The following is a 26,873-nucleotide window of genomic DNA, read 5'->3' as shown; positions in this document are numbered from 1 at the left end:
GATTCCGCTTATATAACATGTATACATATAAATTTAGTTACATACCTTAGGACACATACAGGTTACAACATAAAAATATTAATAGTTGCCTATAACACGCAGGCCTTACAAAATTGTCGTAAGTAGCACTTAGGCGTCCAAGAGAGATGACATTATAAATATTACGTGTCTCCATCACATAAAAGCGCAAGCTAGGTAGTACAGCAACTCCGGCTCTGTTCTTACACTACAGGCCGCGTCGCGAGATGTTGTTCAGTTAGATTGCCGGGACTGTAGCTCAGTGTGTTCGGTCAGAGATACAGCTGCCCTCTGTAATAAAAAAGCTGAGTGAATGGATCAACGACGAACCTGAGCAAGCGTCTTAGGGCGTCCGCCCCGAACAAATGCAGTGACCAATAAAGATCCAGATCATGGAAAAAAAAAAGGTTCGTAGATCACTTGCCCGCGGAAGGCAAAGGTCCGAGTTCGAGTCTCGGTGCGGCACACAGTTTTAATCTGCCACGAAGTTTCACAAATATTAAATGTCTGGACCACATCTAAGTGCAGTAGAGTCATAGTGAAGAATAAATTGTGTTCCAAGGGCACTTCAGGATGGACGGTAGAGAACTGCATCCGCGAGTGAATCCGCCTAAGTCCTGGTCGTCTACATCACTCGCTATGCACGCGCACGTGAAGCACGCGACCGGTAGTTCAGTTACCATGTATCACGCGGCGCTCACTCACGGAGTGCCGGGCAACGGCACTCGCTGGTGACGAAATACAGACTTTGCCTCCACAGCTTCGTCACAACAAAGCGGCACTAATCGGTCCGGCAAGCGTTCGGATGCATTTAGAACTAAAATTACTTTTTAGCTGTCGATTTCCCATATTTTCTATGGAGAAGGTGTGTGTTGTATACCTGCGATTCGCCAAGCGTTATCACAGAACAATGAAAAGTAAAGTGATAACAGAATATTGAATGTTATTGAAGGTCGTTGTTTCAGCTGTGGAATTGGTCAGGATATTATGACCATCTATCCAGTTGCTGGTATGTCCACCTTTGGCATGGGTAACGGAAGCGAAGCATCGTGGCATGGAAACAGTGAGGCCTTGGTAGGTCGCTGAAGGTAGTTGGCACCACATCTGCACACACGAGTCACGGAAGTCCCATAAATTGCTGGGAGGTGGTCAACAAGCTCTGACACCACGTTCAATTACATCCCAGATGTGTTCGATCGGGCTCAGATCTGGTGAGTTGGGGGGCCAGCACGTCAATTGCAACACGCCACTGTGTTCCTCCAACCACACCATCGCACTCCCGGCCTTGTGACATGGCGCTTTATGTTGCTGAAAAATGCCATTGCCGTCGGGAAACATGATCGCCATGATGGGGTGTACGTGGTCTGCAAGTAGTGTAAGGTACTCCATGACCGTATGGTGACCACCTGAATGTTCCCCGGAGCGTAATGGAGCCACCGTCGGCTTGTCTTCGTCCCACAGTGTAGGTGTTCCCCTGGAAGACGACGGTTTCGCGCCGTCCCTTCGGCATGGTTAAGATTCATCAGACCATGCAACGCTCTGACACTGCGCCAACGCCCAGTGCCGATGGTCACGTGCCCATTTCAAAGTTGCTGAAGTCGTGGTACTACCATTGGCACATGCAAGGATCGTCGGCTGCGGAGAGCCATCGTTACGCGTTTTCGGTGCACTGTGTGTTCAGACATACTTGTACTCTGCCCAGCATTAAAGTCTGTTGTTAGTTCTGCCACCATGCACCGTCTGTCCTGTTTCATCAGTCTGCCCAGCCTACGACATCCGACATATGTAATGTGTGGTGGCCGACTACAAGGGCACACCAACATGTCTAGTAAAGCACTGCAGCGCTGAAACCAACCGAGTTGAGCTTTACTTGATTTACATCGTAACATGTGAAACACAAAAATACTTACAGGCGGACGGCCTCAGCAGTTTGATCTATAACACACTAGGCAGCTGCAATGTTGGGCAGCCAGTTTATTCAGCCAGGTGATGGTCAGTCGCTACCGATCAGCAGATTGAGGTGGACGTGGAATGTGTTATGCCTTTCTTCTCATAAAAACGTACTTTTCCGTATACAGTGACTCACCTGTTTTCAGGCAGTCAATTTTACCTGAAAAATTCGCTAATAAAAATTTACGAATATCGGAAAAAAGCCCCATATCAACAAGTGGAGTACCGATGACGTGCGTCACTGTCGGACACTAGGTATTTGGTAAATATTAAACTTCAATGCCTCTTTACAGTGGAAGATGTTTAACAAACAATGCCGCGCGGAGTGGCCGCGCGGTTTCAGGCGCCATGTCAGGGTTGCGCGGCAGTCCCCACTGGAGTATCGAGTCCTCCCTCGGGCATGGGTGTGGTGTTGTTCGTAGCATAAGTTAGTTTATTTAAATCGTGTGTAAGTCTAGAGACCGATGACCTCAGAAGTTTGGTCCCTTAGGAATTCACACACATTTGAACATTTTATAACGAACAATAAAAGAGCCTTCAATTACCGACTGTCTCGAACTAAGCAGTTTATAGAATGCACTTTTGCAGCCCTGGCAAAAAATGAAAAATAGAGAACATTTCTTCACTCGATGGGTGTTCGAGAAGAATTTGCAATTGCCATAATAAACACATCCTGTTTTTTACAAAATAATGTGCCAGAAAGAGGAGGCTATAAATCTGAAGATACTGTACGTCCCACCAGGACTGGAAATTCCGTCAGGGTCTACAAGCTGTCGAAAGTCATCGTGAATTGTGTTTCAGGATACAAGCAAGGTCTGGCTGCTCCGACAAGTGCATGGAGCCTCTAGGCAGCCGTGTACGTTTCCCACGGGACAGTCTGCTCACAACTGGCAGCGCGGAGCCAGGAAATCTGAGCGGCCCAGTGCGCGGGCTACAATGCACGTCATTGTTTTATTGGCTTCTGCAGGCTGGCTGCCTCCTGCGTTACAGACCTGCTCGGCCCCTTTCAAATGTCTCTGCACCTGCCAATACGCCGCCCCTCGCCCACTGCTAACTTGGAGCAAGAACTCTACGTAAGCAACCAACGATGATAATGCAACCGAAAAAGCTCTCAGTCTGTAGTATACAGGGTGATCAAAAAGTCAGAATAAATTTGAAAAGCGAATAAATCACGGAATAAAGAAGATAGAGAGGTACAAATTGAAACACATGCTTGGAATGACATGGGGTTTTATTAGAACCAAAAAAATACAAAAGTTCAAAAAATGTCCGACAGATGGCGCTTCATCTGATCAGAATATCAATAATTAGCATAACAAAGTAAGACAAAGCAAAGATAATGTTCTTTACAGGAAATGCTCAATATGTCCACCATTATTCCTCAACAGTAGCTGTAATCGAGGAATAATGTTGTGAACAGCACTGTGAAGCATGTCCGGAGTTATGGTGAGGCATTGGCGTCGGATGTTGTCTTTCAGCATCCCTAGAGATGTCGGTCGATCACGATACACTTGCGACTTCAGGTTACCCCAAAGCCAATAATCGCACGGACTGAGGTCTGGGGACCTGGGAGGCCAAGCATGACGAAAGTGACGGCTGAGCACACGATCATAACCAAACGACGCGCGCAAGAGATCTTTCACGCGTCTAGCAATATATGGGGTGGTTCTAATAAAACCCCATGTCATTCCAAGCACGTGTGTCAATCTTTACCTTTCTATCTACATTATTCCGTGGTTTATTAAGTTTTCAAATTTATACTGACCTTTTGATCACCCGGTATATCTTAGGTTGCTAACAGTAAAGGGTAGGTGTGTCTCCTTGACATAATTACGCAATTCGCTCGTGTATGTAGTGCTACAAAATGAGTGAACCAAGCAAAGATCAGTGATTCGCAACGATTAACATCACCTGACTTTTAATTTAATGTCTTCTAAAACGTTTATGGAAGGCAACTAGACATCCAAGGTCATCCAAAGTGTTTTAGCATCAAACACTTTAACAATTACGCCATTAAAAGCAGGACTTGAAAATCGGAAGCACAGAATTACCAAAAACAAGAAAAGGCACATCAACTGGGCGTGGATGCAAGCAGGTTCAATAAACAATTCTGTCAATCAAATGAATTAAAATAACAGCTGTTAAATGTTGTTCAATTCATTTGAAAAACAAGCTTAACAACTGTACCACTAACAGCAGCGCATGCTGTTAGAATATGGAATAGTTTTTCGACCCGACATGCGACTATCCAATTACGTAGAGCTCTGAGATTCAAAACTATGGGAAGAGACACTGGGTCCAAGTATATAAAATAATTCGTTGTACTGCTGCACGTTTACAACTTTTGTATTGTCAAAGTGTCAAGGGACGATTCCAGGACGTCTTTAGCGTTTCTACGCCAACTGCAATAATTGCAGCAAGGTCTTACAAACGATTTAGAAACAAGTAGTTCACCTGTATTGCCGTCCATGACCAAGGAAGACTTACAACTGCTCTAGACATATAATAGCCAAATAAATGTTAAAGGAATCGGGTCACGAGCTTCGAATGACCAATGACGTAAAAAGGTTTTATGTGGAATGCTGTTTGGGAAGTGAAGTTTGAACCGTGGCGGGTATTATATTGGCGTTATGGCTTTCCTCTGACGCCAATGCCAATGTCGAGTCGGTCGTGTGTCGCGAGCTAAGGTCTCTGGTCGAGGCTTGTATGTTGTTGTTGGTTTGGCGGGGCCTGGAGAGGCCAATTATCTGAGAGGCACGTGGCTGGTAAGTTGTTGCTTTTCGGGGACTCCGGCTGTCCGGCGTGGGTCTCGAGGAATGGCGTCAGGTTAAATCGGTCGGCGGCAAGCCTAGCAGGCTCGTTTGAGGATTGGTAGCGGCGGGTGGAGCGAAGGGAGAGGGACGTCACGTGCAACCTGGTCGAGAAGTTCCCAGCTTACTCTTCAAACTTAAGGTTCACTTCACCTCGAAGATCGCCTGCGTGGGCTGGAGGCAATAACGCCCTTGCTGGAACCCTGAAAGTCGTGGCTCCTTGTCACCTAAGTGGATTTAAGTGTTGTTTTCTTATTTTGGGTACTTGATAACAAGCCTGTGTTACACGGAATGGGGCCTGTTATATTAACGCGCCCACCAGTGTTTGAACCCCTGATCATCGATCAATGTTTGTAATTCCAATTTTTGATCTAGGATATATCGCGTGCAAGAGTAGGAGTATTCTCTGTGATAGGTTTCGTGAAGGGAATAAATAGTGGCTCGATCTATGTGGGAAGCAAAGCAGTATACGCGTATGTTTGTGTTATTGACTCAGCCGGCGCAGCTATTAGTGGTACAATTGTCAAAGTTTTTTTTTTTTTTCAAATGAATTGAGCAACATTTAACAGCTGTTATTTTAATTCATTTGGTTGACAGAATTGTTTATTGAACCTGCTTGCATCTACGCCGAATTGATGTGGCTTTTCTTGTTTTTGGGAACTCTTTGCTTCCGATTTTCATGTCCTGCTTTCAATTGTGTAATTGTTAGTTTTTTTAAAATGATTTGAGCGTGTTCAACTTTTGCTCAGATTTCTGATTGCTTTAATAAGTTTTTAAATTGCAATGTTAATATTGTCATGAATTAATAAAGCGTATTACACGAAACAAATGACAAATGTGTGGGTCCGACTCCCATGTTTTTCCCTCAAGCTATCCCAAGCCTAGTTGTGACGTATGAGCTGGTATACGCAGAGCTTGGTTACGTTCTCTTTGGCAGGAGGGGGGTTACATCATTTGTTGTCTCTTGTGACTACTGCGTGAACGTATGTCTCCTTTTAAGGTGTTCTACTCATATTGGTTTTGTTTTCAGCGGGTCGTTGCTTAGCATGGATTCCAGAGAGCGTCTCAGAATCTCTCATACAGAAAAACAATTTCTGCAATACGAGCGGAAAGCTCGTCAACTTCCAACTGAAGGTAGCGTTCCGGAATTGGCGACAAGTTGCGTGGTGGCGCTGGACATGCCGCTCAGTCTTTTGGCGGATACCGTCGGGGAGGTGGGTGCCGCTGTTCATATCATTTCAACTGCGTTGGATGAGATACCGTGAAATCTTTCCTTTCTGGAAAATAGCTAACTTACAACTAACTAGTCCGGTCGATAGTATTCAAGCGAATCTGGCGCGTTTAGGGAATCGGTTGCTGGACTTGAGCCGTGTTGAGCTGAACGATCACGAGAGACCGAAGCTTTCTAGTTGAGTGATCGGACAAGGGATTTGCGGCTTAGGGTGACATCCCTGGGTTTAGAAAGCGAGGATGTAGGTCCAGGGCGGGAAATTTCAAGTCTTAATCAACTCAGTAGTGGCGTAAGCGTTTCGAGTCCCGAAGCCTAGGTAGTTTGCTCTCTGAACAATTTGCTAAGTTACCCACTCCGATTATGTGTCTCCCGACCGGTATTCAAGAATTGTCTGTTGATAGTTTAAAATCAAGTGCAGCAAATTTTGTGGTTACTGGTGCGATTTGAGTTTCATGCGGATGCGTTACGAATTCCGCACCACGTGATCCTGTTTTTGCTTTATTCTTTAGCTAAAGGGAGAGTGGATACCTTGGTATCGGAAACCTTGAGACGCCAGGAATCTATAGGGCAGCTCAGAGCTCTTGTTATAGACAGAAAGTTGTCAGCGCGTATACGCAGTGAGCTCGAGTGGAAGTATTATTGGCAGGTTCTAGCATCGTCGGAGACGTTGAGGCAATATGTGGGGGGAATGTGAATGATCGTGTTAGCTCTTGATATGCCTGTTACTGAGTCTGATATTTCTAACATCTTAGAGGGTATGCGCAGCGAGGATCAAATGTGTGTGTGTGAATTCCTAAGGGACCAAACTGCCGAGGTCATCGGTCCCTGGACTTACACACTACTTAAACTAACTTACGCAAAGGACAACACACACACCCACGCCGGAGAGAGGACTCGAACCGCCGGCGGGAGGGACCGTGCACTCCGCGGCACAGCTCCCTAGACCACGCGGCCACTCCCTTCGGCCCCCGAGGATCGATCACGTTTGGTCTTTGCTCGCCGTCCCGCCAACTTTCATGAATTGTAGGAGTTGGCCAATTCTGTTGAGGCTTTCACCTTTGCTGATGAGCTGTGTAAGGTAGATGTGGGTATGGCACTAGTGCCTTCAGTTACCAGGAGGGCCATACCCTCTCCCAAATTTGGACTGGATTGTTTGGAGGAAGACACCAAACAATGAGGTCATCGGTCTCATCGGATTAGGGAAGGACGCGGAAGGAAATAGGCCTTTCCCTTTCAAAGGAACCATCCTGGAATTTGCTTGCAGCGATTTAGAGAAATCACGGAAAATATAAATCGGGATAGCCAGACGCGGTATTGAACCGTCGTCCTCCCGAATGAGAGTGCAGTGTGCTAACCACTGTGCCACCTCGCTCGGTACAAATTTGATTTTTTCGGGCATAGGCGTTGTTTTCGTTGTGGCGCGCACGAGCACGGTACTGGATGTTCTAACAACCCTACCACAACAAAGGTCAAAAATTAATTATGATTGTAGTGTTGCTCACGCTGCTAAATATTGCATTTTCGGGCAACAACAAAGTTATATTATGTGGCCGGTGTCATTAGAGCACAGTTATTAAAGTCATTTCTTGAAATAATGGATAAACTAGGCACTCATATTTTCGTGTTTCCCACGCTGCTCTCGTTCTGAACTCATGGCTCAATCGTCGAAAATCTAGGTAGTGATAATTCCAAGGTCGGATGCAAAGAGGCCTAGGTGCTATTCTGCGATATTTAAAAGTTTTATAGATGTGTTTCATAAACCATTCTTGAAGATTAAACTTTTGCAAGTTAGGACAATTGTGATTTAAAAAAGTAATCAGCACTCCGAATTTAAGTTACACTTCTTTTTTATTACTTTTGTTGCAACATCACTTCACAATATGAAACATACTTGAAAATATCTTCCTCACTGTTAAAGTTCACATTTCATAAACTGACTACAATTTGCGTCTTTTCAACATGATGACCAAGACTTGACTCTCAAATAATCGCTTAAGCGCCCAAAAATTCAGAGTTACAAGTACGTCAAAGATCATAGTGACAAAAGAAAGAATACACATAAGAATAATATCATTGCAATATAAACATATCGATGTATCAAAGTACCTCTACATTAATGAAATCAAATCTGAATGTTTTCACAGAAATATGTTAACTATTTTACAGAAACACAGTAGAATATTGCTGGTATCGAGAGGTTGAGGTGAGGTGCCGTAATGGTTACGTAATTCAAGTACCATTACAATGTGCAGGTATTCATGCAGTGGCAAAATTGCCCCTCCCTTATGTTTGCTCCCACCACGGACAGGAGCCTCTGTGTGCGTTATTGGACTCTCGTAGTTCTGTCTCGTTAATCGACTATAAGTGGTATTTATTGTTTGGCCATTTGTGTAGATTAACTCCCTTACGTCCCTGCAGTCAGAGATGTCGTCTAGATAATGGGCAAGAGCTGCCTCTGGTTGTTGAGGTGGGTGGCAGCTTACCCATTTCCAATTTCCCTTGGCTGATTACCCTCCTGGTTGTTAAGGACCTAGAAATTAGTTTCTTGCTCGGGTGCCATTTTATTCAAAGAACCAGTTTGGTCCTAGATTTTGCTAGTCGTGTGTTTTGTTTTTTTTTTTTTTTTAAATTCTCCCTGGTCAGAAGATTGCCCTCTGTTCTCGTCGTCGTCCTAGTGTGACTAATTCAGAAAGTTTCCAGACTGGTGAATTTGACATGGATCGTTTCCAATTGGTTCAGACTACGCATTTGTTGGATTTCTTGGTGGAGTTTCCTGATGTTTTGTCTAATAAGCTAGGAGTAACTAGTGTGATCCAGTATGATATACGTCTGATTGACAATATTCCGGTTCGGCAATCTCCCTATCGACTTCCGCCCCATAAAATGAAAATCTTGAGGCTTAAGTTAACTAATATGTTGCAGGATGGGGCACTCAGGCCTTCTACTTCTCCTTATGCCTCGCCCATTTTTCTCGCCCCCCACGACCAACTCAGGACTATAGGCTGGTCGCGGATTATAGGCTGCTAAACCAAAACGCTGTCGTAGAGTTTGCCTGATCATCACAACTCTATTATGTGGTTCTCTGGAGCTAAGTGGTTCACTGTGCTTGACTTGAATCAAGCCAATTATCAAATTTCCCTAGTCGAAAAATCTAAGCATGTCACGGTCTTTTGCACCAATTGGCACCTATGAGCTGAACACGGCGCCCTTTGCCTTGGCCACCGGAGCCGCTGTTCTCTGCCGTTCGCTCGATCACGTCTTGGGGGATTTGAAGTTCGTCTGTGTCTTTAGTTACCTCGATGATGTGATCATTTATAGTGGTTCATTTGAGGAGCACCTCGTGCATCTTACACAGGTGTTGTCAAAGCTTCGCGATACGGGGTTTGTCATCAAGCCCTCTAAGATTACCCTCGACAGGCATCAGGTTTCGTTTTTGGGTCATCTGGTTTCCGGGGATGTTATCAGTATCGACCAAGAGCGAACGAAGGACTTGAAGAGCTTCTCTCAACCAAGGACTAAGATTTAGCTAGCTAGATATATTGGAATGGCCAACTATTTCCCTAGGTTAGTCCCCAATTTCACTCAGTTTGCTGCAAAGGGTAAAATTTGTACGGGGTGAAAGCCAACAGCGTGTCTTTGCATTTATTAAGACAGCCGTGCTGTGCCCGATTTCGACAAGAGATTTGTTGTTCAGACTCACGCGTCCATTCCAGGGATTGCTGCAGTTCTCCTCCAGGAGGACAATGGTCAAAGACGTACTATAGCTTTAGTGTCAAGAACGTAAGCCGGCCCCGAGTTGAATTATTCTGTGTATGGGTGTGAGGCACTGACTCTTCTCTTCGCCCTGAAAAGATCCAGTTCTACCTGGAACACAGGGAGTTCGACTTACAGACCGATAATCAGGTGTTAAGTTTGATCCTGGCCAGGCCCAAGAAAACCGGTAGAAACGCAAGGTGTACAGGCCAGATTTCGGAGTTTCATTTTAAGGTGCGCCACGTTAAAGGCTCTGTAAACCAGGAAGCCGATGCGCTCAGTCGCACATTTGAACAGGAAGATGCCACTAAGGGCCCCCACGCTCTTGTTTATAGCAATTGTTATCCAGAAAAGGGGTGCCGAGGTTTTCGTTGAAATGGTGTATTGCGCAAACAAATGGAAGAACCTGGTCAATTCAGGATTTGTTTGCCTCCTTGAGTTGGTCCCTTCCACATTCCATTACTTCCACAGTTAGTTTGTGAGTGGCATTTAGGCCTGTACAAGACCTTGGCAGAGATACGAACTCACCTCAACTGGCCGTCATTGTACAGGGATATCCGGCGTTTGGTTGGTAAGTGCGTCTTTGGGAGAAGGGGCAAACTCAATAACAAACCGCCGATCGGGTCGTTACAACCAGCGTGCGAACAGTACCATATGGATAAAATCTTTATTGATTTTGTGGAATCCCTTCCTTGTACTAAGAAAGAAAACAGTTTTATGCTTGTGGTCGCTATCACGTTTTCACGATTTGCTTGGCTCGTTCCTAGCCGTGGGGCTACTGCCGCTGTTACTACCAGACACCTCGCCAACATCCTCTCCTGGTTTGGCCCTCCTAAGGCTCTGGTGAGTGGTAACGCTCCGGCGCATGTTTCTAAACAATCTATACAGTTTTGCTTTCGAAATGCCATTAACCATGCCACTAGCATGCCATATTATCCTCAGGGGCCCTTCGCCGAAAGAGTCAAACGTAATCTTAAGTCGGCCTTCATTATATTTCGTGATAAGCTTCGGGTAAATGGGATGCGGCCCCCTTTGGCTCAATTTCACGTTTAATTCCGCTCAACGTGAGGTTTCGAAGGCTACTCCTGCCGCTCTTATGTTGTCGTGTCCCTCAACTCTCAACTATCTAACTTAGGAAATATTAATGATCTTCTGCCCACATCTAGCACTCCTGATAACCTTAAGGAAGATTGGCGACGGGCTAGGAACAATACCGAATCGGCCTATCGTCAATAGGAAAAGCGGTATAACAAAGATAGACGTCCCTTCCAGGACAAGGTACGGGATAAGATCTTCGTTAGAAACGACGCCGGGAGACCTCAGGGCGGCATTAGACTTGTTCACCTCCATTTCATTGGTCTGTGTTCCATTATTAAAACTTTGTGGTTGGTTAACGTGCTGGTCAAGGATTTAGCCACGGCTAAGATCCTCAGAGTCCACCTTAGTCAAGTTAATCCAGTTAACCTCCGGCCTTTTCTCAAGGGGAGGGGGGGGGAAAGAGTGGTTTAAGAGGGGAAGGGGGGAAGCTGAGCCATGGCGGCTCTTATATTGGCGGTATGGCTTTCCACTGGCACCACTAACTGGTTAGGTTGCCAGTGTCGAGTCGATCGTGTGTCGCGAGCTAAGGTGTTCGAGGTGTACGTGTTGTTGGTTTGGCGGGACCTGAATAGGCCAGTTGGCTGAGGGCAGCGTGACTGGCAAGTTGGGGCTTTTCGAGGACTCCGGCTGTCCGGCGTGGGTCTCCAGGAATGGCGTAAGGTAAAATCCGGTCGGCGGCAAACCTGACCGGCTCGCTAAAGAATTGGTAGCGTTTGGTGGCGGGATGAGAGAGGGACGTCACGTGCAACCTGGTCGAGAAGTTCCCGCCTTACTCTGCAAACTTAAGGTTTACGTCACCTCGAAGATTCCCTGTGTGGGTTGGAGACAATAACACCCTGGCAGGAATCCTGCAAGTCGCAGTCCCTTTTCATCTAAGTGGAGTTAAGTGTCGTTTTCTTATTTTGAATACTTGATATTGTAACTAGTTGTTCTTTGCAATGGGGACTGTAACGTCAATGCACCCACCTGTGTTTGAGCGCTTGATCATCGGCCAGTGTTATCAGTTCCAATTTGTGTTCTAGGCCACATCTCGTGCAAGTGTAAGAGTGTTGTCCATGACATTTATAGGTTTTTCAGTAGCACAAGTTAAGCTGATATTATACATGATTCTCATGTGGTATCACTGACGTGTTGCTGTCCAGCACCGTTTGTTGACCAGTTTCTGGTTTCAGTAAAACCACATATCATGTCAGGCATGTGTATCAAATTTTACCTTTCTGACTACATTATTCAGTGAATTATTACATTTTCAATTGTTAACGGACTTATGGGTCATCCTGCATACCCCAGGGTGTCTCAAAAGGTGTGGTATAACTTTAATTAGTTATAGCATCCAACCCCTGCCCCCATGAACCATGGACCTTGCCGTTGATGGGGAGGCTTTCGTGCCTCAACGATACAGATAGCCGTACCGTAGGTGCAACCACAACGGAGGGGTATCTGTTGAGAGGCCAGACAAACGTGTGGTTCCTGAAGAGGGGCAGCAGCCTTTTTAGTAGGTGCAGGGGCAACTGATCTGGCCTTGTAACATTAACCAAAACGGCCTTGCTGTTGTTGTACTGCGAACGGCTGAAAGCAAGGGGAAACTACAGCCGTAACTTTTCCCGAGGGCATGCAGCTTTACTGTATGGTTAAATTATGATGGCGTCCTCTTGGGTAAAATATTCCGGAGGTAAAATAGTCCCCCATTCGGATCTCCGGGCGGGGACTACTCAAGAGGACGTCGTTATCAGGAGAAATAAAACTGGCATTCTACGGATCGGAGCGTGGAATGTCAGATCCCTTAATCGGGCAGGTAGGCTAGAAAATTTAAAAAGGGAAATGGATAGGTTAAAGTTAGATATAGTGGGAATTAGTGAAGTTCGGTGGCAGGAGGAACAAGACTTCTGGTCAGGTGAATACAGGGTTATAAATACAAAATCAAATAGGGGTAATGCAGGAGTAGGTTTAATAATGAATAGGAAAATAGGAATGCGGGTAAACTACTACAAACAGCATAGTGAACGGATTATAGTGGTCAAGATAGACACAAAGCCCATGCCTACTACAGTAATACAAGTTTATATGCCAACTAGCTCTGCAGATGACGAAGAAATTGAAGAAATGTATGATGAGATAAAAGAAATTATTCAGGTAGTGAAGGGAGACGAAAATTTAATAGTCGTGGGTGACTGTAATTCGTCAGTAGGAAAAGGGAGAGAAGGAAACAGAGTAGATGAATATGTATTGAGGCTAAGAAATGAAAGAGGAAGCCATCTGTTAGAATTTTGCACAGAGCGTAACTTATTCATAGCTAACACTTGGTTCAAGAATCGTAAAGGAAGGTTGTATACATGGAAGAATCCTGGAGGTACTAAAAGGTATCAGATAGATTATATAATGATAAGACAGAGATTTAGGAACCAGGTTTTAAACTGTAGGACATTTTTAGGGCAGGTGTGGACTCTGACCACAATCTATTGGTTATGAACTGTAGATTAAAACTGAAGAAATTGCAAAAAGGTGGGACTTTAAGGAGATGCGACCTGGATAAACTGACTAAACCAGAGGTTGTACAGAGTTTCAGGGAGAACATGAGGGAACAATTGACAGGAATGGGGGAAAGAAATACAGTAGAAGAAGAATGGGTAGCTCTGAGGGATGAAGTAGTGAAGGCAGCAGAGGATCAAGTAGGTAAAAAGACGAGGGCTAGTAGAAATCCTTGGGTAACAGAAGAAATATTGAATTTAATTGATGAAAGGAGAAAATATAAAAATGCAGTAAATGAAGAAGGCTAAAAGGAATACAAGCGTCTCAAAAATGAGATCGACAGGAAGTGCAAAATGGCTAAGCTGGCATGGCTAGAGGACAAATGTAAGGACGTGGAGCCTTATCTCACTAGGGGTAAGATAGATACAGCCTACAAGAAAATTAAAGAGACCTTTGGAGAAAAGAGAGCCACTTGTACGAATATCAAGAGCTCAGATGGAAACCCAGTTCTAAGCAAAGGGGGGAAGCAGAAAGGTGGAAGTAGTATACAGAAGGTCTATACATGGGCGATGTACTTGAGGACAATATTATGGAAATGGAAGAGGATGTAGATGAAGATGAAATGGGAGATACAATACTGCGTGAAGAGTTTGACAGAGCACCGAAAGACCTGAGTCGAAACAAGGCCCCGGAAGTAGACAACATTCCATTAGAACTACTGACAGCCTTGGGAGAGCCAGTCCTGACAAAACTGTACCCTCTGGTGAGCAAGATGTACGAGACAGGCGAAATACCCTCAGACTTCAAGAAGAATATAATAATTCCAATCCCAAAGAAAGCAGGTGTTGACAGATGTGAAAATTACCGAACTATCAGTTTAATAAGTCACAGCTGCAAAATGCTAACACGAATTATTTACAGACGAATGGAAAAACCGGTAGAAGCCGACCTCGGGGAAGATCAGTTTGGATTCCGTAGAAATGTTGGAACACGTGAGGCAATACTGACCTTACGACTTATCTTAGAAGGAAGATTAAGGAAAGGCATACCTACGTTTCTAACATTTGTAGACTTAGAGAAAGCTTTTGACAGTGTTGACTGGAATACTCTCTTTCAAATTCTAAAGGTGGCAGGGGTAAAATACAGGGAGCGAAAGGTTATTTACAATTTGTGCAGAAACCAGATGGCAGTTATAAGAGTCGAGGGGCATGAAAAGGAAACAGTGGTTGGGAAGGGAGTGAGACAGGGTTGTAGCCTCTCCCCGATGTTATTCAATCTGTATATTGAGCAAGCAGTAAAGAAAACAAAAGAAAAATTTGGAGTAGGTATTAAAATCCAGGGAGAAGAAATAAAAACTTTGAGGTAATTCAGTCAGAGACAGCAAAGGACTTGGAAGAGCAGTTGAATGGAATGGACTGTGTCTCAAAAGGAGGATATAAGATGAACATCAACAAAAGCAAAACGAGGATAATGGAATGTAGTCGAATTAATTCGGGTGATGCTGAGGGAATTAGATTCGGAAATGAGACACTTAAAGTAGTAAAGGAGTTTTGCTATTTGGGGAGCAAAATAACTGATGATGGTTGAAGTAGAGAGGATATAAAATGTTGACTGGCAATGGCAAGGAAAGCGTTTCTGAAGAAGACAAATTTGTTAACATCGAGTATAGATTTAAGTGTCAGGAAGTCATTTTTGAAAGTATTTGTATGGCGTGTAGCCATGTATGGAAGTGAAACATGGACAATAAATAGTTTGGACAAGAAGAGAATAGAAGCTTTCGAAATGTGGTGCTACAGAAGAATGTTGAAGATTAGGTGGGTAGATCACGTAACTAATGAGGAGGTACTGAATAGGATTGGGGACAAGAGAAGTTTGTGGCACAACTTGACTAGAAGAAGGGATCGGTTGGTAGGACATGTCCTGAGGCATCAAGGGATCACAAATTTAGCATTGGAGGGCAGCGTGGAGGGTAAAAATCGTAGGGGGAGACCAATAGATGCATACACTAAGCAAATTCAGAAGGATGTAGGTTGCAGTAGGTACTGGGAAATGAAGGAGCTTGCACAGGATAGATTAGCATGGAGAGCTGCATCAAAGCAGTCTCAGGACTGAAGACCACAACAACAACAATAGCATCCAACCCAATTAAAATATTCAGAACATGCTTGTCTTATGTGACACACTGTATCACAAAGTTTTTATGTTTTCCTTGATGGTGGGCACAATGTCCAGTCGTATTCAAGCTTTGTACACACTCGGCACAACATCTGCATCAGCTGTGGCAATGACAGCAACGATTTGGTTCTTTAAATCATCGATGTGGTTGACAGGCGTTTGGTAGACTCTGTCTTGGAAATACCCTCATAGGAAAATGTCTGTTGGTGTAATATTAGGCTTCCGCAGCTCGTGGTCGTGTAGCGTTCACGCTTCCCGCACCCGGGTTCCCGGGTTCAATTCCCGGCGGGGTCAGGGATTTTCTCTGCCTCGTGATGACTGGGCGTTGTGTGACGTCCTTAAGTTAGTTAGGTTTAAGTAGTTCTAAGTTCTAGGGGACTGATGACCATAGATGTTAAGTCCCATAGTGCTCAGAGCCATTTGAACCATTTATAATGTTAGGCGATCTAGGAGGCCAGGAAATTAGTCGAGCCCTAGCAGTCCAGCGATCTGGAAATACCGGGTCTGTAACATCTCGCGCAATGTGGCGGTGCAACATCTTGTTGGAAAACGATTGTGTCTAGGTGGCTAGCCAGTTGTGGAAGCGCTAACAGCTCCAGCAAATCAAGGGAACTGTTACACTTGACTGGTTTTTTTTTTCAGAGAAGAAAATGGTCCCATAATGCGATCAACCATCAAAAAACACTACAAATTCACTATTGGGCTGTCATCTACCTCTCCCGTCACAGTATACAGATTGGTTGAGCCCCAGATGCGGACATTATGTTTGCTTACTTTATCACACACATGGGAAGCTAAGAGGTTAAGAAAATTTCCAGCCTCCTGTAAACAATACAGAACTTCCGCAACGCTTCCTGTCTGCATAAAAGTCGTATATCGCCGGAGTATCCATGTGGGAGATTCCTGTACCATGTTTGTAAATTCCTTTTTAAGCGATCGGTGACGACTGCAGAGAGTTTAGTGCTTGCGTCGCCGGGTTGATAACCAGCCTGTCTACAACAGCAGCCGCAAGATCCTGGTTTTACTACGTTCCGCGAAGGACAATTTAGGGCTTTACACACTGCAGTTGTGTTCAAGGTGGAATGTCAGTGAGGAGAAGCACACATCGGTGATACCGGCAGCGCGACAGCAATGCGCACACCAGAACATGAGCTCTACATTCATCTGGGGCTGCACAGCAACTCTGCAATGGAACGCCGACAATACTGCGGTAAGGAAATCAAATTTAACGAAACTCGCGCACTGGCCAAGCAGCCAGCTGAATCAGAGAAGCCATGGAAATAATATAACACACTAATAACACCAAGAGAGAGGATGGTTACAGGTTTGCCCCATCCTGGCTGCCAGCCCTCAAGAGTTCAACAAGCCGAACCAACATCACGTGACGCGATTGCTACCGGCGAGTAACTGCCGCCGCACGGTCTGCGTCCAGCAAGAGGAAAACTGCAGCCCACACCAAATTCGCCGACGAGCACCAGCCATAGAAAACAGTGCAAGAAACAACAGGCAACAGCACATCGCCACTCCTTCCACCGCAGCAAACTATCACAATAAAGTTTCCCCCTACTTCCACTTCAGTTGACCATCAAAATAACGACCTCTTAGAACTGTGATGTAATGTCATCCTCAGTGAGCAGCAATGACAAAATAAAAGCGACTCCACACAGCTAAAACACAACGGTAGATCCAGAACAATGGCACTGTAACCGTGGCCGAAGGTTTATTTGTCCAGTATAGCTTCTACATTGAAACGCGGGACGATACTCAGAAAACTTATATGTCTACCCTATATTTCGAACGCTTCTTTAATGAGCGATTCCCGATAGGTGAAGGTGGACAAGAGGGCCTTGGTCTCTCGGCAGTTCATGGTGTGTTGTATATCCATACACTGGTTTGCAACAGCAGTTCATTCTGCCTGCCATAGCAAGACCAATACGTTCTGTGGAGCCCGGTCACGAATACTCCTTTTTTGTGTGCCTTCTGTCTTCTAACCAGTTTGATGGGCCCGCCACGAATTCCTCTCCTGCGTCAACCTCTTCATCTCAGAGCAGCACTTGCAACCTATGTCCTCAATTACTTGCTGGATGTATTCCAACCTCTGTCTGCCTCTACAGTTTTCCCCTCTACAGCTCCCTTTAGTAACGAGGAAATCATTCCCTGATGTCTTAACAGATGTGCTATCATCCTGTCCCGTCTCCATGTCAGTGTTTTCCACATATTCCTTACCTCTCCGATTCTGCGTGGAACCTCCTCAATCCGTGACTTACCAGCTCGTCTAATTTTCAACATTCGTCTGTAGCACCACATCTCAAACGCTTAGATTCTCTTCTGTTCCAGTTTTCCCACCGTACATGTTTCACTACCATACAACGCTGTGCTCCTAACGTGGTTTCTCAAAAAAAAAAAAAAATTCTGTAAATAAAGCCCTATTTGCTTATTACTTTTTACTGCATTTTAACAACGACCATTTGCAACTGTTTGCTCATGCTTTCCTCAACTTTGTTTTATAGTGAAGAGGTCGTCGTGCTTTTTGGTGTAATTTATTTTATATATATTTTTCAAATATCTTTTAACTGTGATGGCTAGTCAGAGCCGCAGGTCACATATTTGTACATTTGATCAGTGCGCCTACTATATTTTCCTACGTTACGCCGTTATCTGGCTACGGTTTTAAGCTACTAACGTAATGTGCTGTGCTGCCGCTAGTATTTATAAGAGCTATAGACAGAGGTCCTAAACGGTAAGACAGCTTCTAAATACGCACTGATACCTCGCGCTCGCCGTGGAGTTGGATGTCCCGGCCGGGGAGGGACGGTCACACTTACTTGCGTCACTGAAAACTCATTTGCGGCGCCAGCCTCTGTGTCAAGATACTGGAAAGTTCAATGTAGCACCACTTCTCCATCGACCCATGGCGCCACCATTTGCTGAGCATTAAGTAAACTTGATCATTGTACCCATTCTTCAGCCGTTTTTACAAGCTATATCATCTTTGCTTCTTAAATAAGTGAAATCTTTTATAGTCAAACCGTCAAAGTCTGTTGGTGCTTAATCATCATATGGCTCACGGTTTTTTAATATTTTACTTACGATACGAAATCTTCTTGGTCACTATGTCTTCACATTTTTAGGTTATTTTTTAACTGCTTAGCAGTATTATGCAAAAATTTTAACGAAGGTACATTTGTAATCTGTTTATTACTGTAAACTTATTGTTTTTGACCTGCTGTTAATCGTGATGCAGCCATGTTAATCATTAAATTCTTATTCTAAACCCAGAGTTTCACTGACGATTGCTTTCTGATGTAAGCTTAAATGTAAGATCATTTGATATGGCAAATTAATTTGCCGAAACTAGTCAAGAAGTTAATTTTAGAAAAAGTTTGTGCAGCTAAGGGCTGATTGTTTGTATTCTTAAAACATGTTTCACAGCTGCTGATTGACAGCCATGTATAAAAGTATCATTTCCCACACTGAAACAGAATGTTGAATATTCTTTGGCTGCTTCAATTGAGCCCGTATGTTGCGGAACAAGCATTGTTTGCACTCCCACGGGACGATTGAAGACAAATTTTATTCGTTGTTTCTTGGAGAGTCTGCCGATCTTGTAGGATATTTCACCAATATATGGAATGGTAAATACTCAGGGATACAGCAGGAACGATCATTACAAGGAAAAAATTTGAACGTTAGACTTCAGACAAACAAACGTTAAACGTTCCCTTTCCTTCCATTTTCTCTTCTCCAAACGTTTTCACTTTTTCATTCTTTAAATGTTTTCTGTATAAATAAAAATGCACATGAATGGTAGCATTGAAAATCTATTAACTGAACTTAGCAATTATAGAGATAGTGTTCAGAAATGTTCATTAAATTATCAGAACTTAAAAAATATAAGCCTTATGTAACTTCAAAAGCTGAAATTACACTAACTAGATTTGGAGAAAAAGTTTATAACTTTTACATGATGAATATAAAATTACTCTTAGAGATCGATATACTTAAATCTTTACAAATGATGATGATAAATTAGATAAAATTGTAAATTTACATTTTGTTTATCGAGGTAAAAAAACAAATAAAGATCGACCTATTCATGTTATTGAATCTGAATAAATGATAAAAATTTTGTATTTTTCTTTTAATTAAATTAATATTTTCTTTTCTATAATTTTCTACGATTTTAAATAGTTCACGTTTGTCGATCATTTTTGTTTTCATTCTATTTATGTAGAATTTGGTTTTTTCGATATAGGCAAATCAGATTTTTGGTTGCAACCTGGAAATTTTACTCGAAAATGCTCTTTGCGCCAGAACTCTCGTAATTATACTGCTGATGGAGAGTTGAGATGTTCTAATAACGAAGGAAGCATTGTGATCCCGTGTGACCATACCACAAAGATTTGTTAAAATGTGAAAAATCTTTTTTCAAAAATCTCTTAACTGCCTAGATCGCGTACATACACAGAAAGATATGATGACTAGAGTAGTTTCAGCTGTCAAAGCAACCATCTTCAGATCACACCCTTATTAAACGCAGGTTGAACAAAAACTGAATATACCAGTAATAACCGTATATGCAATATCTTGCACTTGTTTAAGAGGAAAGTTAAAAAAGTTCAGTTGTCCATCAAGAACAAAACTGAAACTTAATCTCTACCGAGCCGGCCAGTGTGGCCACGCGGTTAAAGGCGCTTCAGTCTGGAACCGCGCGACCGCTACGGTCGCAGGTTCGAATCCTGCCTCGGGCATGGATGTGTGTGATGTCCTTAGGTTAGTTAGGTTTAAGTAGTTCTAAGTTCTAAGGGACTGATGACCTCAGATGTTAAGTCCCATAGTGCTCAGAGCCATTTGAACCATTATTCTCTACCGAGCTTGTACGAGATCCAGTTTGATCAAAACTAAATGTACCATGTGATGTGTAGAGCACAGGAAGAGGCACAACTGCCCAGGTAAACAGTGAAGTATAGTTTTATTAGGAAATTAAAGAGCGAGAACAAAAACTACTCCCTGGAGTAAGTTATTTACAAGGATAGAAATAATGATTAAGTGGCTGAAAACCAAGATGAATACCAGAAGGTTAAAGTCTAGGTTCTCTAATGAAGAATATATACAAAATTCAGCACTGATAGTCACTTCAAAATGTTCGAATGTTAATCACGTGATCAGTACTTACAAGGGAGTTATCCAAAACCACATGTCGAGACCTCCATGAAATCTTTTATACGGGAAGAATACCCAGAAAGAAACACTACGTCAAAATTTTAGTTGCTAATACGTTGGAAATACATTTTTAAAAAAATGCCAAATTCGTAGCTAGCCAGGAGGCTGCAGAAATGTACACCCATACCGTAGCTGTAGCAGACTGCGCGTGCACAACATCGCAGGTGCATCGCCTCGGTTGCCAAGGCATCGGTAAACAGATAAGAATGTACAACGCGATGGTAATTTGTAAAGCGAATTGCAGTTTCCGTTCACAGTTTCTCCGACATTATCGTTCACAGTTAAAATTTGCTCGAACATGCAACTCATTTAATATCCATAATAATTAGCAGTTGCCTTTGCGATATCGCTAAGTGTTAACAATCGGGATGAAAGTGAATTAATTTTCTTTGTGTTTTCTTCAGTATATGGTTACTAATAGCAATTGTCTTTGTGGAGGTTCCAGAGTTCCACAGTAATATGGAATCCAAACAACATTTTCAAACTTGCAACGATGAAATACACTGGGGGTGACGAAAGTCCTGGGATAGCGCTATGCACATATACAGATGACGGCAGTATTGCATATGCGAGGCATAAAAGGACAGTGTATCGGTGGATGACAAACTAAAGGCCGAAATACTAAATGTCTTTTTCCAAAGCTGTTTCGCGGAGGAAGACTGCACTGTAGTTCCTTCTCTAGATTGTCGCTCAGATGACAAAATGGTAGATATCGAAATAGACGACAGAGGGATAGAAAAATAATTAAAATCGCTCAAAAGAGGAAAGGCCGCTGGACCTGATGGGATACCAGTTCGATTTTACACAGAGTACGCGAAGGAACCTGCCCCACTTCTTGCAACGGTGTACCGTAGGTCTCTAGAAGAGCGTAGCGTCCCAAAGGATTGGGAAACGGAACACGTCATCCCCGTTTTCAAGAAGGGACGTCGAACAGATGTGCAGAACTATAGACCTATATCGCTAACGTCGATCAGTTGTAGAATTTTGGAACACGTATTATGTTCGAGTATAATGACTTTTCTGGAGACTAGAAATCTACTCTGTAGGAATCAGCATGGGTTTCGAAAAAGACGATCATGTGAAACCCAGCTCGCACTATTCGTCCAAGAAACTCAGAGGGCCATAGACACGGGTTCTTGACTTCCGCAAGGCGTTTCATGCAGTTCCCCACAGTCGTTTAATGAACAAAGTAAGAGCATATGGACTATCAGACCAATTGTGTGATTGGATTGCAGAGTTCCTAGATAACAGAACGCAGCATGTCATTCTCAATGGAGAGAAGTATTCCGAAGTAAGAGTGATTTCAGGTGTACCGCAGGGGAGTGTCGTAGGACCGGTGCTATTCACAATATACATAAATGACCTTGTGGATAACATCAGAAGTTCACTGAGGCTTTTTGCGGATGATGCTGTGCTATATCGAGAGGTTGTGACAATGGAAAATTGTACTGAAATGCAGGAGGATCTGCAACGAATTGACGCATGGTGCAGGGAATGGCAATTGAATCTCAATGTACACAAGTGTAATGTGCTGCGAATACATAGAAAGAAAGATCCTTTATCATTTAGCTACAATACAGCAGGTCAGCAACTGGAAGCAGTTAATTCCATAAATTATCTAGGAGTAGGCATTAGGAGTGATTTAAAATGGAACGATCATATTAAGTTGATCGTCGGTAAAGCAGATACCAGACTGAGATTCATTGGAAGAATCCTAAGGAAATGCAATCCGAAAACAAAGGAAGTAGGTTACAGTACACTTGTTCGCCCACTGCTTGAATATTGCTCACCAGTGTGGGATCCGTGCCAGATAGGGTTGATAGAAGAGATAGAGAAGATCCAACGGAGAGTTTCGTTACAGGATCATTAGTAATCGCGAAAGCGTCACGGAGATGATAGATAAACTCCAGTGGAAGACTCTGCAGGAGAGACACCCAGTAGCTCGGTACGGGCTTTTGTTGAAGTTTCGAGAACGTACCTTCACCGAGGAGTCAAGCAGTATATTGCTCCCTCCTACGTATATCTCGCGAAGAGACCATGAGGATAAAATCAGAGAGATTAGAGCCCACACAGAGGCATACCGACAATCTTTCTTTCCACGAACAATACGAGACTGAAATAGAAGGGAGAACCGATGGAGGTACTCAGGGTACTCTCCGCCACACACCATCAGGTGGCTTGCGGAGTATGAAAGTAGATGTAGATTTAGAGCTGACATTTGTTCTCAGGTGTTTCATGTGAAAAAGATTCTGACGTTATTATGGCCACACGACGTCAATTAACAGGTCTTGAATACGGAATGGTAGTTGGAGCTAGTCGCACGGAATATTCCATTTCGGAAATCGTTAGGGATTTCAATATTACGAGAAACGCAGTGTCAAAAGTGTGCCGAGAATTCCAAATTTCAGGTGTTACCTCTCATCACTGGCAACGCAGTGGCCGACGGCCTTCACTCAATAACCGAGAGCAGTGGCGTTTGAGTAAAGTTGTCAGTGCTAACAGACAAGCAATACTATGTGAAATAACCGCGGAAATCAATGTGGGACGTACAGAGAACGTATCCCTTAGGATACTGCAGCGAAATTTGGCGTTAATGGGCTACGGCAGCAGACGACTGACGCGAGTGCCGTTGGTAATAGCATGACATCGTCTACAGCACATCTCCTGGGTTAGTGACCAGACGACTGGAAAACCGTGGCCTGGTTAGATGAGTCCAGATTTCAGTTGGTAACAGTCATGGCACCAAGTTATCAACAAGGCACAATGAAAGCCGGTGGTGGCCCCGTAATGGTGTGGGCTGTGTTTACATGGAACTGACTTGGTCCTCTGGTCGAATTGAACCGCTCATACACTGGAAACGGTTGGTTGAAATGGCTCTGAGCACTGTGGGACTTAACATCTGATGTCATCAGTACCCTAGAACTTAGAACTACTTAAACCTAACTAACGTAAGGACATCACACACATCCATGCCCGAGGCAGGATACGAACCTGCGACCGTAGCGATCGCGCGGTTCCAGACGAAATGGTTGCTGACTATTTTCAGTTATTCATGAACTTCATGTTCCTAAAAAATGTCATGTCACCGGATCAGAGTTGTTCGCGACTGGTTTGAAGAACATGCTGGACAGTTCGAACGATTGATTTGGTGGCCTATATCGCCCGACATGAATCCCATAGTACATTTATGGGATGTAATCACGATGTCTTCACCGGCAACACTTTCGCAATTGCGGACCGCCATCCGCCATAGAGGCAGCATGTGTCAGTATTTCTGCGGGGAACTTCCAACGACTTGTTGGGACCATGCCACGTCGAACCGCTGCGCTACGCCGGGCAGAACGAGGTATCTGACGACCTTTATCATCTCAGTGTACATTCGAAACGTCTTCTTACCATTTACAGAAAATACTTAATTGCTTTTGTTGGACTCTTGGCCTGGAGATAACAATACTACTGTCTACAGGAGGACGACGAAAAGACTTAACATAGTATGAAGGCTTTCACGACCGGATGACATATCTTCTGGTAAACCTTGCGGGATGTAAGGTCGTGGTCCATGAAACTCTTCAGCTCCTAACGTTTCGTCCAGTGCTTCGCTGGACATCTTCAGAGGGGTGTTTCTCCTCCGGTGAGTCTTGCCGACTGGCAAGACTCACCGGAGGAGAAACACCCCTCTGAAGCTGTCCAGCGAAGCACTGGACGAAACGTTAGGAGCTGAAGAGTTTCATGGACCACGACCTTACATCCCGCAAGGTTTACCAGAAGACTTAACATAATTCAGATCACACCCGGAGGTAACGGTGTGATTCGGAGATTCGGACACTCGATAAAGAAATTTTCGACCGTATAAACCATTTTTCAATAAATTTCGAAGACTATAATCCCCATAGCGCTTTGTGTTTTCAGGTGTATCAGCGGATAAGTATTTTCAAACTTTAGCCATTTGCGCTTTGTCAGTTTACATCTGCACGTTTTACTCCGTGCGAACAGACCTTGGAAGGCCCAACGGTACCGACCGGCCGCCGTGTAATCCTCAGAACACAGGCGTCACTGGCTGCGGATAAAGAGGGCATGTGGTCGGCACACTGCTCTCCCAGCCGTATGTCAGTTCACGAGGCCGGAACCGCTCTTATCAACCAACATTAATTTGTCTTTTATCAACTATGCCTGGTGTAAGAATAACGTTTCTTTTCGTTATCCATTAGATACTTGTGACGACTACAGGGAATAAACAAGGAACTATTTCTTCACAATTAAAATATGCATTACTTAAAAATTATCACAAGAACTGTTCTACAGGAATTGTTATAAAATATTTAATGCCAACAAATTAAATTCCAGACTGATGCATGTCGTCTGCAGTGTAACGTCGTAGTGTCTTGATTTTCTTTCCTCTACTAATCATTTGTGTAACAATTACATCTGTAACAGCTTACCTGTCGATGTGAACTTCAGGCTAATGAAATATTAATGATTTGATGCATTTTTGGTGTGCTTTAAGTGCTTAAAATTGGCGTGTGTGTACTTTGGACTTCTCAGCGCTATGTTCTCTTGTCATGGCTGCGCCTGCTTATTCGCCGATTTGTGCACTAGGTGGGAAGGGCTGTATAAACTGCTGTTATACGCTGCTCTTTGTGCGACAAAAACGAATAACTTTAGCATTTTTTTAGTATTGTCAGTGCGTCTTATCAATTAAAATTTTGAGACTGCATTTCTTTCTTTGTGTTATTCCTGCCTGAAAAGTTTCTCGACAGGTTTCAACATGTGACGTTGGACCATTGCCTTATTAGTTTGCATAAAGGCAGAATCTGAAGAACTAAAGTCACTAACCTAATCTAGGTAGGGATTATTGACCCCTTAGAGAGCTTTTGACTGATAGGCTGTGGTTGCATCCGACGCCCGTCCCAGAGAGCTTGAAGGAATAACTGGTTCGATAGCTCAGAACGAACTGCCGATGCAAGCAAACATAGTCTACAGGCGAAATTGGCCTGTACTGATAGTGTAGTGTTTACAGGGTTAGTACTCGTATTTCCTGCTATTCAGTTTGATATTATTTAGTTATTGTTTCTCGTATTTCAGTGTGTTCTGCATGGAGACAGGAACTAGATTTGACTGGGATGTCAGCTTCTTGTGGCCCTACGGGCTGTCAAGCAGGGCAATGGGCCGCTTATAGCAGTCGGCAACGTAGTTGCGCCTTCCGAGCAGGCGGTCAGAGACTCTTGGGAAGTTATCGTCTTGCAAAATTTCATTGCGTGCTCTATCAAGCACGAGAATCTCATCAGGTGAGTCGCGTAGGTACACAGCTGGGAAGTTCCTCGGGACATAATATATCAGTCATAGAACTTTGTGTTGGAGGAGTTGGAGTTTCGTGAGATGAGTCTTCGCAGCTGTTCCCCAGACGGGTCAGGGTTAGTCCATTATCGGCCTATTGTAAGATCTATAGGTCTCAGGGTAACATGTAGTGGAGAGAGCTGAACTCTCATTGAAGAGCGAATAAAGGGTGCACAGGGTGTTGGTCGTCTGTGGATTCTGTCGAAGTGATGGTTCCATAGGTGTTGGTGGTCCAAAATCATACAGATCTACTTCACAGTTGGTGCCCATGGAATCGGCAAGTTGTTAGAGATATGATGATGGTATCTGTTCTTTCGAACACGACCGACCATCTTCTTCTGTGCTGGATGCACACACATTGCCCGAACTCTTACGGGATTCGGTAAGATTGTCTGCCGCGGGTAATTAGTGTAATGGGCAGCGGCACTACGAATGTGGTGTGTGGGCAGTAAGTTGGGAATGTAGGTCTCACGGGGAGCGTTCAAGGGATAACTCCCTGCAGAAGCACTATCCTCTGTGCCCTCAGTGGCTCAGACGGATAGAGCGTCTGCCATATAGCAGGAGATCCCGGGTTCGAGTCCCGGTTTGGGGCTCACATTTTCAACTGTCTCCTTTGATGTATATCAACGCCTGTCGACAGGTTAGGGTCTTGATTTAATTATCATTCCATTATGTTAGAGATGTTCGGTAGACTCCTCCTACTCAATAGCACAGCTTGATGTTACAGCAGGCAGTTTGTAGTCTTCCCTGGACAGCTACTGGTTACCAGCGCCAGCAACTGAGTGCGATGTCATCGGCATAGGCTCATCTGG

Source organism: Schistocerca piceifrons, chromosome 7, assembly GCF_021461385.2.
Source record: "Schistocerca piceifrons isolate TAMUIC-IGC-003096 chromosome 7, iqSchPice1.1, whole genome shotgun sequence".
NCBI lineage: Eukaryota > Metazoa > Arthropoda > Insecta > Orthoptera > Acrididae > Schistocerca > Schistocerca piceifrons.
Note: the sequence above shows the minus strand (reverse complement) of the source record.